Source organism: Microcaecilia unicolor, chromosome 2, assembly GCF_901765095.1.
Source record: "Microcaecilia unicolor chromosome 2, aMicUni1.1, whole genome shotgun sequence".
NCBI classification, from domain to species: Eukaryota; Metazoa; Chordata; class Amphibia; order Gymnophiona; family Siphonopidae; genus Microcaecilia; species Microcaecilia unicolor.
In genome coordinates this window covers 8,525,676-8,538,278 of record NC_044032.1, presented here as the reverse complement: position 1 = coordinate 8,538,278, position 12,603 = coordinate 8,525,676, and the positions used below count along the sequence as shown (strand labels likewise).

Below are 12,603 nucleotides of genomic sequence, written 5' to 3'. Positions count from 1 at the left end.
GATCAATTATTTATTTATTTCCTCCCACGTGTGCCATTTCCAGCGGTAACTGGCGGTTGGCGCGCGCCGACCAGTTACCACGCATGAAGCGCGTGAGCCCTTACTGCTTGATCAATGGGTGGCGTTACGGGCTTAGGCCGGTTTTAGACACACTCTGGTTTCAGTTTTACTGCATGCCCTTTTCTCGTCACATTAAAAAAAAAAAAAAAAACCTTTTTTTGCAGACGCGGTAAAAACTGGCCCAGTGCGCGCCTAATACACACGCCTATACTTAGTTAAAGGGCCCCTACACCGCATCTGCCCCACACCCTATCATATATCATGCTGGCCTAAATTTCATAGCATGCAACTCAAAAGGGGGCATGGCCATAGAAGGGCATGGGTAGGCCAGGGGTGTTCCGAGAAATTAGGTCCAATGTTCTAGAATACTTGGATTTGAACATGTAGCTGCTATCAGTAGGGTACCGGGATTTGCACCAGGTTTCAGCAGACCTGAGTCCTTGCACCCAAAATTAGACGTTGAAATCTGTGCTAAGCACTATTTTGTAAAAGTTGCTTAGTGGTAACCAGCCTGTATAGAAGGGAAAGGGGAAAGGGAAATGGGACTTAACTACATTCAAAGCGGTTTACATATATACAGGTACTTATTTTGTACCTGGGGTAATGGAGGGTTAAGTGACTTGCCCACAGTCACCAAGAGCTGCAGTGGGAATTGAACTCAGTTCCCCAGGGTCAAAGTCCGCTGCACTAACCACTAGGCAACCACTCCTTCACTAGCAACTTTCCATGTAGAAGCCTGCCCTTGCAGATCAGCAATGTGGCCACGCAGGCTTCTGTGCAGGACGTCAGACTCACAGAAACAGAAGCCTGTGCGGCCGCGTTGCTGATCTGCAAGGGCAGGCTTCTACATGGAATGTTGCTAGTGGAATAGCAATATTCCATATAGAATCTCAAATAGTAGCAACAGAATCTGAATAGTAGCAACATTCCATGTAGAATCTACAAATAGGGAAAAGGAACTGGGACTTGATATACCACCTTTCTGAGGTTTTTGCAACTACATTCAAAGCAGTTTACATATATTCAGGTACTTATTTTGTACCAGGGGCAATGGAGGGTTAAGTGGGAATCAAACCCAGTTCCCCAGGATCAAAGTCTGCTGCACTAACCACTAGGCTACTCCTCCACTCCCTTAGTGGAGCTTAGTGCAGATATTAACGACAACTAATTTTGGGCCCCATTTACTGAATCTGGCCCTTAATTCCAGGGGACAGTAGCAGCAGAGGCAGTATAAACACAGAGTTTCAAAACTATTACACTTATCGTATGAGGAAGGGCTAAAGAGGTTAGGGCTCTTCAGCTTGGAAAAGAGACAGATGAGGGGTGATATGATTGAGGTCTACAAAATCCTTAGTGGTGTAGAACAAGTAGATTTAAATTGATTTTTTTTTTTTAATTTGTATATATTTATTGATTTTGTATATTAACAAATATATTGCTTATCAAACAGTCAATCACTGACACAATCCAAAATATTCCCCTCCCCATCCCTCTCCCCACCCCTCCCCCCCCAAGCAAATTATACATTTAAGTTTTTATGTCATGTGAGTTAAATTCCGCTATTGAGTCCATAACTCTGAGGATTCATTATAACGTCCCAATCTCTTGTCCGTAAGTTTCTCCATTTCACCGATCAAAGATAGCTTCAAGAGCCAGTCCTCTTCCGAGGGTGCCTCTAATTGCTTCCAATGCCTTGCTATGACAGTTTTTGCTGCTGCTAAACACATTCTTTTAAACCGGCTCTGCCATTTAGCTCCACATCTATTACCCAATCCAAGCAAACACCATTGAGGTTCACACGGGAATGGCTTCCCCGTGTGGGCTGCTATTTTTGTAGCAACATTTCCCCAGAAGACCTGTATTTTGGCACAGGACCACCAGATATGTAGATATGTCCCCTCCTCGTCTCCACATCTCCAACACCATTGTGAAGTCCCTGGAAACATAACATGCAATCTGTGTGGGGTATAATACCATCGTGACAAGATTTTAAAAGCATTTTCCTTTATCAGCACACAGGTTGAGGCACTTAGTAACTTCTACCAGAATCACCTTCCACTCGTGTGCTGTAAATTCCCTCTGCAAATCCCGTTCCCACTGAAGCATATAAGGACATTTCTCAAAGGTCCTACCCCTTAAAAATCTATACAATATAGAGATAGTACCTTTCATTTTCCCCAAGGAGCCCCACAAGTTCTCCAGTCCCTCATACTCCTCCGGGTCCGCCTTCAACCACCCTTGTGTTTGTATATAATGTTTAACTTGTATGTAGAAGAATTGTTCAGTGTCTAAAATCCCATTTTGCTCTTTAAGCTCTGCAAAGGGAACTATTTGTCCATCATCCAGTAAATCTCTAAAACAGATTATCCCCTTCTCTACCCATCTCCTCGCCACCGGATGACCCATCCCTATCTGAAACCCTGGTTCCCCCCCAATGTGTGCATAAGATGAAGTAAGCCTGGACCGCCACAATTTACTTCTAACCACTGCCCACAATATTAAGAGGTGTTGCACGAATGGGTTGAAAGTCAATGTTGTGTATGTCCTACGTGGGAAGGAGGCCCAGAGTATTGCTTTTAAGCAATGGTTCGGCACCATAGATTGATCAAGTTGGGCCACCACTGAAAGCCTGTCTTGGCTCCATGCGGAGATGAACTTTAATTGAGCAGCCCAGTAATACCATTTGAGGTTTGGAACCCCTCGTCCCCACAAATCCACTGACTTCCATAACAACTTTCTGCTTTGCCTAGGCGCTTTGCCCTCCCAAATAAATCTCAAAAGAGCTCTCTGCAATTTCTCCAACTCCCCCTTAGATACCAATATTGGTAATGTCTGAAAGAAGAATAGCACTTGAGGTAAAATATTCATTCGAACAACTGTTATGCGCCCCCACCACGACAGCCATTTCCCCGTCCACGCTTCCATGTCTGTTCGCACCTGTTGAAAAAGTGGTGTATAGTTCAAGTTAAATAATTGTGAAATCTCTATAGGTATCCTGACCCCCAGATATTTAATCTTATCTTGCCGCACACGAAATGGGTATGTTCGCATGAGCTCTTGCATACAGGCCTGTGTGATGGAAACCCCCAACAGCTCCAATTTGTCATAATTGATCTTAAAGCCTGACATGCGTCCATACTCTGCTAAAGCTACCATCAGATTTGGAAGGGTCAATACAGGGCTTCCCACAAAAAATAACACGTCGTCCGCAAATAATGCTAATTTGTGTTCTACAGTCCCGATTACTATCCCTTCTACATCCACAGATTCTCGAATCTTCTGCGCTAACGGCTCTATATAGAGCGCAAAAAGCAGCGGAGACAATGGGCAGCCCTGGCGAGTTCCACGTTCTATCTGAAATGTCGACGTGTACCCACCATTGATTTTTAATCGAGCTATTGGCCTTTCATATAACCTATGAAGCCATCCCATTAGACCAGTCCCAACTCCCATATGTTCCATAACTTCCCAAAGATAGGGCCATTCCACCCTATCAAATGCTTTTTCTGCATCTGTACTTAGTAACGTGACTGGTATAGCCTGTCTCTTGGCCTCCCATATAACATGCAGTGTATGTCGTACATTATCTGCTACCTGTCGGCCCTTAACAAACCCAGATTGGTCAGTATGTACTAATTTTGGTAGAATTGCACCTAGCCGATCTGCCAATACTTTAGATAATATTTTTATATCTAAATTGATCAGCGAGATTGGTCTATAGGACCCACATATAGCCGGGTCCCTTCCTGGCTTTAAGAGCAGAGATATTCCTGCCTCATGCATACTACTGGGCAATGACTGACCATCAAAACAAGCATTACCCACTCTCATCAGCAAAGGTCCCACTTCCCCCGCGAAAAGTTTGTAAAATTTGGCGGAGTAGCCATCCAATCCAGGGGCCTTTCCTCCCTTAAGATTCTTGATGACTCCTGTGATTTCATCAAGACGAAATGGAGCTTCCAGCTTACGGCTCTCATCGCTAGTCAGTTTGGACAGCCCAAGTCCCTCAAAACTCTGTCGAACCTCAGCAGCTTCTAACCTTAATTCTCTTTTATAGAGCTCTTTATAAAAAGTTAGGAATTGAGTTCTAATTTCGTCATCCCTGTAATATAGCTGATCCCCTGGGCCTTTAATTTTTGTAATGGTATGATTTCTCTGCCTAGCCTTAAGGCAATTAGCCAGCATTTTCCCTGACTTATTACTATATTCATAAAATTTATGTTGGAGAAGCTTCCTCATAAATTCCACCCGCACTATTTGTAACTTTTCTAGTTCCATCCGGCACCTCCTGAGCTCTTGCAGGTCTTGTGCCAAACCCCCCGCCTGATGTTGTCTTTCCAGATGAACCAGTCTAGATCTCAAATTGAGTTCCGCTGCTTCCCTGGCGCGCTTTCTACGAGCCCCCCACTTTATGAGATGCCCTCGTACTACCACCTTCAGTGCATCCCATAGAGTCCCATCCGAAACCTCCCCCGTGTCATTGCTTGTGCAGTAAGACTGGATCACTTTACGAATATCTGCACAAATTCTGTGATCCCCCAATAATGACTCATTTAATCTCCAGAAGAGGAGCCGATCCTCCTCCCTCCACCCCTTCAGTTCAAGTTCTACCGGAGCATGGTCTGAAATACTAATGGGGCCAATCTCAGAATCTAACACACTATCCCAGAGTGTGCGACTACACCAAATCATATCTATTCTGGTATATGTAGTTTGTGAGTGAGAAAAAAATGTATATGTCTTTTGGCCTGGGTGTCTGAGCCTCCAAACTTCAACTAAATCTAACTGTGAGGTCAATTGTTTCAATTTTTTACTGTGGGTCATATTTATAATACCTCCTCCTCTAGAATGGTCCATTGGTGACATATATGTATTAAAATCACCTCCTAAAATCATATGACCTTGTTGGAATTGGGAAAGCTCCTCTGTCATCTTATCAAAAAAGTCCCCCTGCCCCACATTCGGAGCATATACATTCACAATGGTCACAGGCTTTCCATATATAAGTCCCTTTACCGCCAAGCATCTGCCTAGATCATCTTTATAAATATCATCAATTATAAATGGTATACCCTTCCGAACATAGATTACAAGCCCTCCCACTTTTCCTCCCCTTTTATCAAAATGTGCTATACAATCAGCAAAAGCTTTGTGTTTGAGCAAATGGGCGTCACCACTTCTAATATGTGTTTCCTGTAGCATTACTATGTCCCAATGAAGCCGTTGCACCTCTCGAAATACAAGACTGCGTTTTGATGGGGAATTCAACCCATTGACATTCCATGTACCCACTCTTAGCCCCTGGCCCCCCCTTCCCCTCCCCTCCCCCCCCCTGAAGTAGCTGGTATAAAACCTGCCAGCTGATGGTTCTGAGGAAGTAACTCCTCGCCAGAGCAGACTATTATTAGACTGCATATGAAAAACCCAACTGCTATAAACTGTTATCCTTCTCTCTTATCGTGTCCTAATATTATTGCTAGCCAACATAAAACATATTTATTAACAACATTTCAGGAGCGACATGAAACTGTCACCTAATATAAACATATTCAACCAACTGGTTATATAATTAACACTGTGTGATATGCATCCAGTTCTCACGATCATGTGCTCAAGTCCCACTCCTCTTTGGAGATCCCCGAGGACCTGATTCCTTTCTGGATCCCACTCTCTGCCATGTAGATGCCATGCGTGACTGATTCATAATTGTAGAGGTTGGTCCAGAAGCTTCTTGTGGCAAATCCTTACAGCCCAGATCCTTCAATATGGTCCACGCTTCTCCTAACCGTGAGACCCTCCGAGATTGACCTCCAACTGTAAATTGTAATCCGAAGGGAAAAGTCCATCTATATCTAATGTTGGAGTGTTGAAGATATTGAGTAAGATCTTTAAATGCTCTTCTCCGTTGGAGGGTGCCTGATGCCAGATCTTGAAATATCGTAATTTTCTGGTTTTCCCAGAGGACCTCTCCCTTAGCTCTTGCTTTTCTCCAAATCATGTCCTTGATTGTATAACTTGAAAAGCAGACGACTATATCTCGAGGTTGAAAGGACCGCCTGGGCCCCAGGCTTCTATGTACTCTGTCAAACTGGATTGCAGAGTCTCCTTGTTCCTGCTGAGTCTCTCCATTCTCTCCCAGAATAAGAGCACATATTTCTCTAATGATTTTAGCACAATCCATATTTTGATCAGTATCCGGTATACCTTTAAATCTGAGATTACTTCGCCGTGAGCGATTTTCCAAGTCCTCCAGGTCCAGTTCCATTTTAGCCTTATCCTCTTTCAAGGAGTGAAGTTCTGACTTTAACTCTTGTACTTCGCTTCCCACGTGCTCCAGCTCATCCTCTGCTTGCTCCATTCTATGTCCGATTTCCCGCATGTCTTTCTGTAAGTCAGTGACTGCATCCTTGATCGTCTTGCGAACAGCTGACATCTCCGCTTTCAGGGCCTTAAACCATCGAGCGACTTCTTTCTTGGTGATCTCCGTATCACTTTCATGTTGCTCTATGAGGCCCTCCGTCTCCGATTCGGAGTCTGCAGCCTCCATTTTGGCGCGTGTCATGTGCGAAATGCTGCCGGAGTTCGCTGCTCCGTCGCGCTTCTCCGCCGTGAATTTAAACGTCTAGTTTTTTTCGGGTCGCAATAAGCTTGTGCTGGCCGCTATGTTCCTTATCTGGAGGCCGGATTTTCAGGGGTTTTTTTCGCCGTTTTCACCATCGCTCTAGCGGAGCTCCGGAATCATGTGTCCATCCCCGACGCTGACGTCACTTCCTCCCACTTAAATTGATTTTTTACTCATTCCAAAACTACAAAGACTTGGGGACATTCGAGGAAGTTACATGGAAATACTTTAAAAACAAATAGGAGGAAATATTTTTTAATTCAAATGAATAGTTAAGCTCTGGAACTCTTTGCCAGAAGAGGTAGTAACAGCAGTTACCGTATCTGGGTTTAAAAAAGGTTTGGACAAATTCCTGGAGGAAAAGTCCATAGTCTGCTATAGAGGCAGACATGGGAAGCAACTGCTTGCCCTGGGATTTGTAGCATGGAGTGTTGCTACAATTTAGTTTCTGCCATGTACTTGTGACCTGGCTTGGCCACTGTTCGAAACACAGGATAGTGGACTAGATGGACCATTGGCTACTCTTATGTTCTTATCCTTCATGTAACTTCTTAGTTTTATATTTTTGTCCTTCTTATTATTATGAGAATCTTTGAAAAGCCCTCCACAATAAATTCATCTACTCACATTGTAACAGCAACATTTAACTTCCAGTTGAGATGCACAGTTATGAAGATCTCAAAGGGTATGGAAAAGGCAGCTGTCTGGTCCTAGATGTAATGCAGTATATCGCAGTTTTTTATTTATATCTACATTTATATTTTGCACTATCTTACAAATTCTAGGCGGAACACGGTATAACATAAGAATAGCCATACTGGGTCAGACCAATGGTCCATCTAGCCCAGTATCCTGCTTCCAACAGTGGCCAATCTAGGTCACAATTACCGGACAGAAACACAAATAGTAGCAACATTCCGTGTTACCAATCCCAGGGCAAACAGTGGCTTCCTCATGTCTGTCTCAATAACATACTATAGACTTTTCCTCCAGGAACTTGTCCAAACCTTTTTTAAATCCACATACACTAACCGCAACCGTTAGTTACCACATCCTCTGGCAATGAGTTGCAGACCTTAACTATTCATTGAGTGAAAAATATTTCCTATTTGTTTTAAAAGTGTTTTCATGTAATTGAGTGTCCCTGGTCTTTGTACTTTTTGAAAGAGTGAAAAATCGATTCACTTTTACCTGTTCTACACCACTTTGGATTTTATAGACCTCAGTCATATCCCCCCTCTTTTCCATGCTGAAAAGCTGTAATCTATTTAGCCTTTCCTCATATGACAGGAGTTCTATCACCTTTATCATTTTGGTCGCTCTTCTTTTAACCTTTTCTAATGCTCTTTTTCAAATTTATTTGATACATTTGTATCCCACATTTTCCCATCTATTTGCAGGCTCAATGTGGCTTACAAAGACCTGTTATGGCATCGCCATATCAGGGTAAAGAATACAATTGGTGTTACACAGAGGTCAAGGAAAACAAGAGGATCTGGTCAAGCAGTTATAGAAAGATACATTCTGGTGGGAGGCGGGGATAGTGCTGGGCAGATTTATACGGTCTGTGCTAGAGCCGGTGGTTGGGAGGAGGGGCTGGTGGTTGGGAGGCGGGGATAGTGCTGGGCAGACTTATACGGTCTGTGCCCTGAAGAGCACAGGTACAAATCAAAGTAGGGTATACACAAAAAGTAGCACACATGAGTTGTCTTGTTGGGCAGACTGGATGGACCGTGCAGGTCTTTTTTCTGCCGTCATCTACTATGTTACTATGTTACATTCTGAATAAAGGTGGATAGGTGTTGTGTTATAGTTAGTTATGGATTCTCGTGGTAGGCCTTGTGAAAGAGAGAGGTTTTCAGAAATTTGCGGAAATTAATTCATTTATCATTTTCAGGTGAGTTGGGAGTACATTCCATAACTGCGTACTCATGTAGGAGAAGCTGGTCGCGTGTGTTAGTTTGTATTTTAATCCTTTACAGCTGGGGAAGTGTAGGTTAAGAAAGGTGCGTGACGATCTTTTAGCATTTCTGGGTGGCAAGTCCACAAGGTCTAGCATGTAGGTCGGGGCATCTCCGTAAATAATTTTATGAACAATCGTGCAGGTCTTGAACGCGATACGTTCTTTAAGTGGGAGCCAGTGTAGTTTCTTTCTTAGGGGTTTTGCACTTTCATATTTTGTTTTTCCAAATATGAGTCTGGCTGCGGTATTTTGGGCTGTTTGAAGTTTCTTGATGGTCTGTATCACTACTGAAACTTGGTTTAGGTCCAGTGCTGATATAACAAACTGGCATGTTTTTTCCTAAACAGCAGCCATCTTCTTTTCCACTCATAAAGTTAAGTAGCCATTTTGTGAAAATGTGCCATATGAATTTTTGATAATTCCTTTGTGAACAAGTGTAGGTTAATCTTAGAAAACGAGACATACCATGTTGTGTCAGACCAATGGTCCATTAAACCTAGCCTCATGTTTCCAATAGTGCCCAGTCTGGGTCACTTGGAAGTAGTTTTCTGAAGCCTAATATAGTTAATGGACCTGCCTTCTAGAAATGTATCCAATACATTTTTAAACTCAGCTGTGTTACTAGCCTTGAGCACATTTTCTGGCAGTAAATTTTATGGATGAATTATGTGGTGACTGGAAACATACTGTCCAGAATATGATTTAAATATGCTGCTGGTTAGGATCATGAAGTGTCCCTAGTGCTTATTAACATATTTATAACTGCTCTGGACAATAAAACATGTGAGCTGAACAAATTTTCAAATCACACTAGAGGCCACTAAAACCAGTGGTTCTGGTTTTGACTGAAACCAATTCTGCGGCCAAAATTCAGTGCTCAGTTTCAGCCAGAAATAAAGTCAAAACAAAAAAAACGCAATGCCCGCCCTGCCCACCCGCACCCTGAGAAGACGATGGGTCCCTCTGAGCTGTGGTGGTCTAGTGGCCTCTTTGCGGACAGGAATGAACCCCACCTGTTCTCTTACAAAGATATGGTTCTTTGACATGAGAGAGTACATCAAAACTCTCAATAAATATATTTATTTATTTCTTTAAGATCAACACAATGACCCACAAGATCATCCATGGCGAATCCCCTGGCTACATGAATGAATTGATCAACCTCCCTGCTAGAAACAGATCTAATTCTTCACAAACTTATCTTAACCTACACCTTCCCAATTGTAGAGGAATTAAGTACAAGACCTACTACGCATCCGGTTTCTCCTTTTTGGGCAGCCAGCTTTGGAACGCTCTACCCAGACCAATCCGATTAATAAACGACTTCTTGCCCTTTAGAAAAATGCTGGAAGCTCATCTCTTTAAGCAAACCTACCCAAATGCCCCAACCTAATCTCGCCAACCTCCACTCCCAATTCTGTTCTGACTTAAATACCAACCTCCCATCCTTCTCTTTCCATCTCTCCTTAATTTTATCCCTCCTTACCCTTTCTCCCAAATTACACTATCCTATCCTGTCTACCCTCTTTTATCCTAGTCATATATTATCTAGCTCAACTTATCATACACTACTAAGCCCAACTTTACATTGTTTTACTACTGTTTTATTAAAATTCTAGTAACTTTGTATTTCAAATTACTATGTAAGCCGCATTGAGCATGCATTATGTGGGAAAGCGCGGGGTACAAACGTAATAATAATAATAATCCCACATTTTCCCACCTATTTGTAGGCTCAATGTGGCTTACATAGTACCGGAGAGGCCTTTGCAGGCTCCGGTGTGAACAAATACCGGGTGATGTTGTGGTAAGATCAAGTTCATGTGGCACAGCCACATTAGGGAATTGGAGAACGGAAGAGTTGTGTTATGTCCATTACGTGCTTTAGTTTGGTTGTGTTGCAGAGATTAGGCGTTTAAGTTGGATCGGTAGGGTAAGCCTTTTTAAACAGGTTGGTTTTTAGTGATTTCCGGAAGTTTAGGTGATCGTACGTCATTTTCAAGGCTTTTGGTAATGCGTTCCACAGTTGTGTGGTTATGTAGGAAAAACTAGATGCGTAAGTTGTTTTGTATTTAAGTCCTTTGCAGCTTGGGAAGTGCTGATTTAGGTAACTTTATTCTTCACATGTTAATTTTAGTTTTTAATTTTTAAATAAGTAAAACTTTCAATATTCAAATGACTTCATAGCAAAGCATTTATTTTTACTTTAGGATTTGACTTTAAAAGATAAGGGCTTCGCTATGAAGTCATTTGAATATTTATTTATTTATTAGGATTTATTTACTGCCTTTTTGAAGGAATTCACTCAAGGCGGTGTACAGTAAGAATAGATCAAACATAAGCAATAGACAATTACAGCAGTAAAAATATTCAAATAACAGTACAAACTATGGCATAGTCACAATGTCGATGTCTCAACAACCAAAAATAATTCCAGGTTCAAAGGTAAGATGCAGCAGTATTGCTCCAATATAGTAAACATTAAATCAGAACTGCACAACAATATAATATCTGTAGCAATTTGAATTAGAGCAATATTGTCCTGGGACAATAGAAGACAAAACAAAAATGTTCAGTAATAGAGCATCAGTAGAAATAAAAAGTTACTCTGGAACAGCAAGAAAGGCTGAAAGCTTAAAAAGCAAAAAATATTGCTCTCAGATAATAGAAGGTAAAACAAACAAACAAACAAAAAAAAGATCAGAAAATATAAGATAGTTCCCAGTCAGCTTTTGATTAACCAGTCCAAACCAGAGAGGAGTTCGAGATTGTAAATTTAAAAGTGGACTGATATAAGAAGGGAACAGTTAACATAAAAAAAAATCAGAAAGCTGCTGATTGTAATAGCCCAGTGGTTCTTCGCAAAAAGAAAAATTCTGGCTAACGCACAGTAGAGATGGGATTAAAGCGATCCATTGGGTGCTTTAAACGGTTCATGGGAGAGACGCCATATTGGCCAGAAAATTTCTTTGTACAGAGGGGCCAAAGGTGTCATTTTTAAAACATCCCACCACCAATCACCACAATTGAGAAACACAATTAAAGGGAAAGACACTTGCCAAATCAGCATCAGGTAAGTTTCCTCTCGTTCAAGCTGCCGTTCTTCCAGAGATGGCCGTACAGCTTTGAACGGGGCATCCATTGAGGAACTGGTCCTTTAAAGTGTAGCTCCCTCAGTGCACCCAAAAAAAGATCACATTGTCATCTCGCAGACCCCACGATCCTATCCGCTTCATCAGGAAAGGAGGAACATAAGTGAGGACATAAGAAGAACCACGCAGGGATCGTGGGTGGTGGGTTGTGGCCAACGGAGGTCAGAAGCAGCCACATGGGGAGGATGACACAGCTACTACTACTACTACTATTTAGCATATCTATAGCGCTACAAGGCGTACGCAGCGCTGCACAAACATAGAAGAAAGACAGTCCGTGCTCAAAGCGCTTACAATCTAATAGACAAAAAATAAAGTAAGCAAATCAAATCAATTAATGTGAACGGGAAGGAAGAGAGGAGGGTAGGTGGAGGCGAGTGGTTACGAGTCAAAAGCAATGTTAAAGAGGTGGGCTTTCAGTCTAGATTTAAAGGTGGCCAAGGATGGGGCAAGACGTAGGGGCTCAGGAAGTTTATTCCAGGCGTAGGGTGCAGCGAGACAGAAGGCGCGAAGTCTGGAGTTGGCAGTAGTGGAGAAGGGAACAGAGAAGAAGGATTTATCCATGGAGCGGAGTGCACGGGAAGGGGTGTAGGGAAGGACGAGTGTGGAGAGATACTGGGGAGCAGCAGAGTGAGTACATTTATAGGTTAGTAGAAGAAGTTTGAACAGGATGCGAAAACGGATAGGGAGCCAGTGAAGCGACTTGAGGAGAGGGGTAGTATGAGTAAAGCGACCCTGGCGGAAGATGAGACAGGCAGCAGCTCATATTTTACCCAATTGTTCTCAAATCCAGTAAGTTGTTTCAG

The 12,603-nt window shown here is 42.5% G+C and overlaps 1 protein-coding gene across 1 annotated transcript in view; it reads left to right on the top strand.

Moving 5' to 3' along the window:
* LOC115461775 (CD5 antigen-like) overlaps window positions 1-12,603 on the top strand; it is a 73,653-nt gene that overhangs the window by 54,441 nt on the left and 6,609 nt on the right. The gene's annotated exons all lie outside the window — the stretch shown is intronic.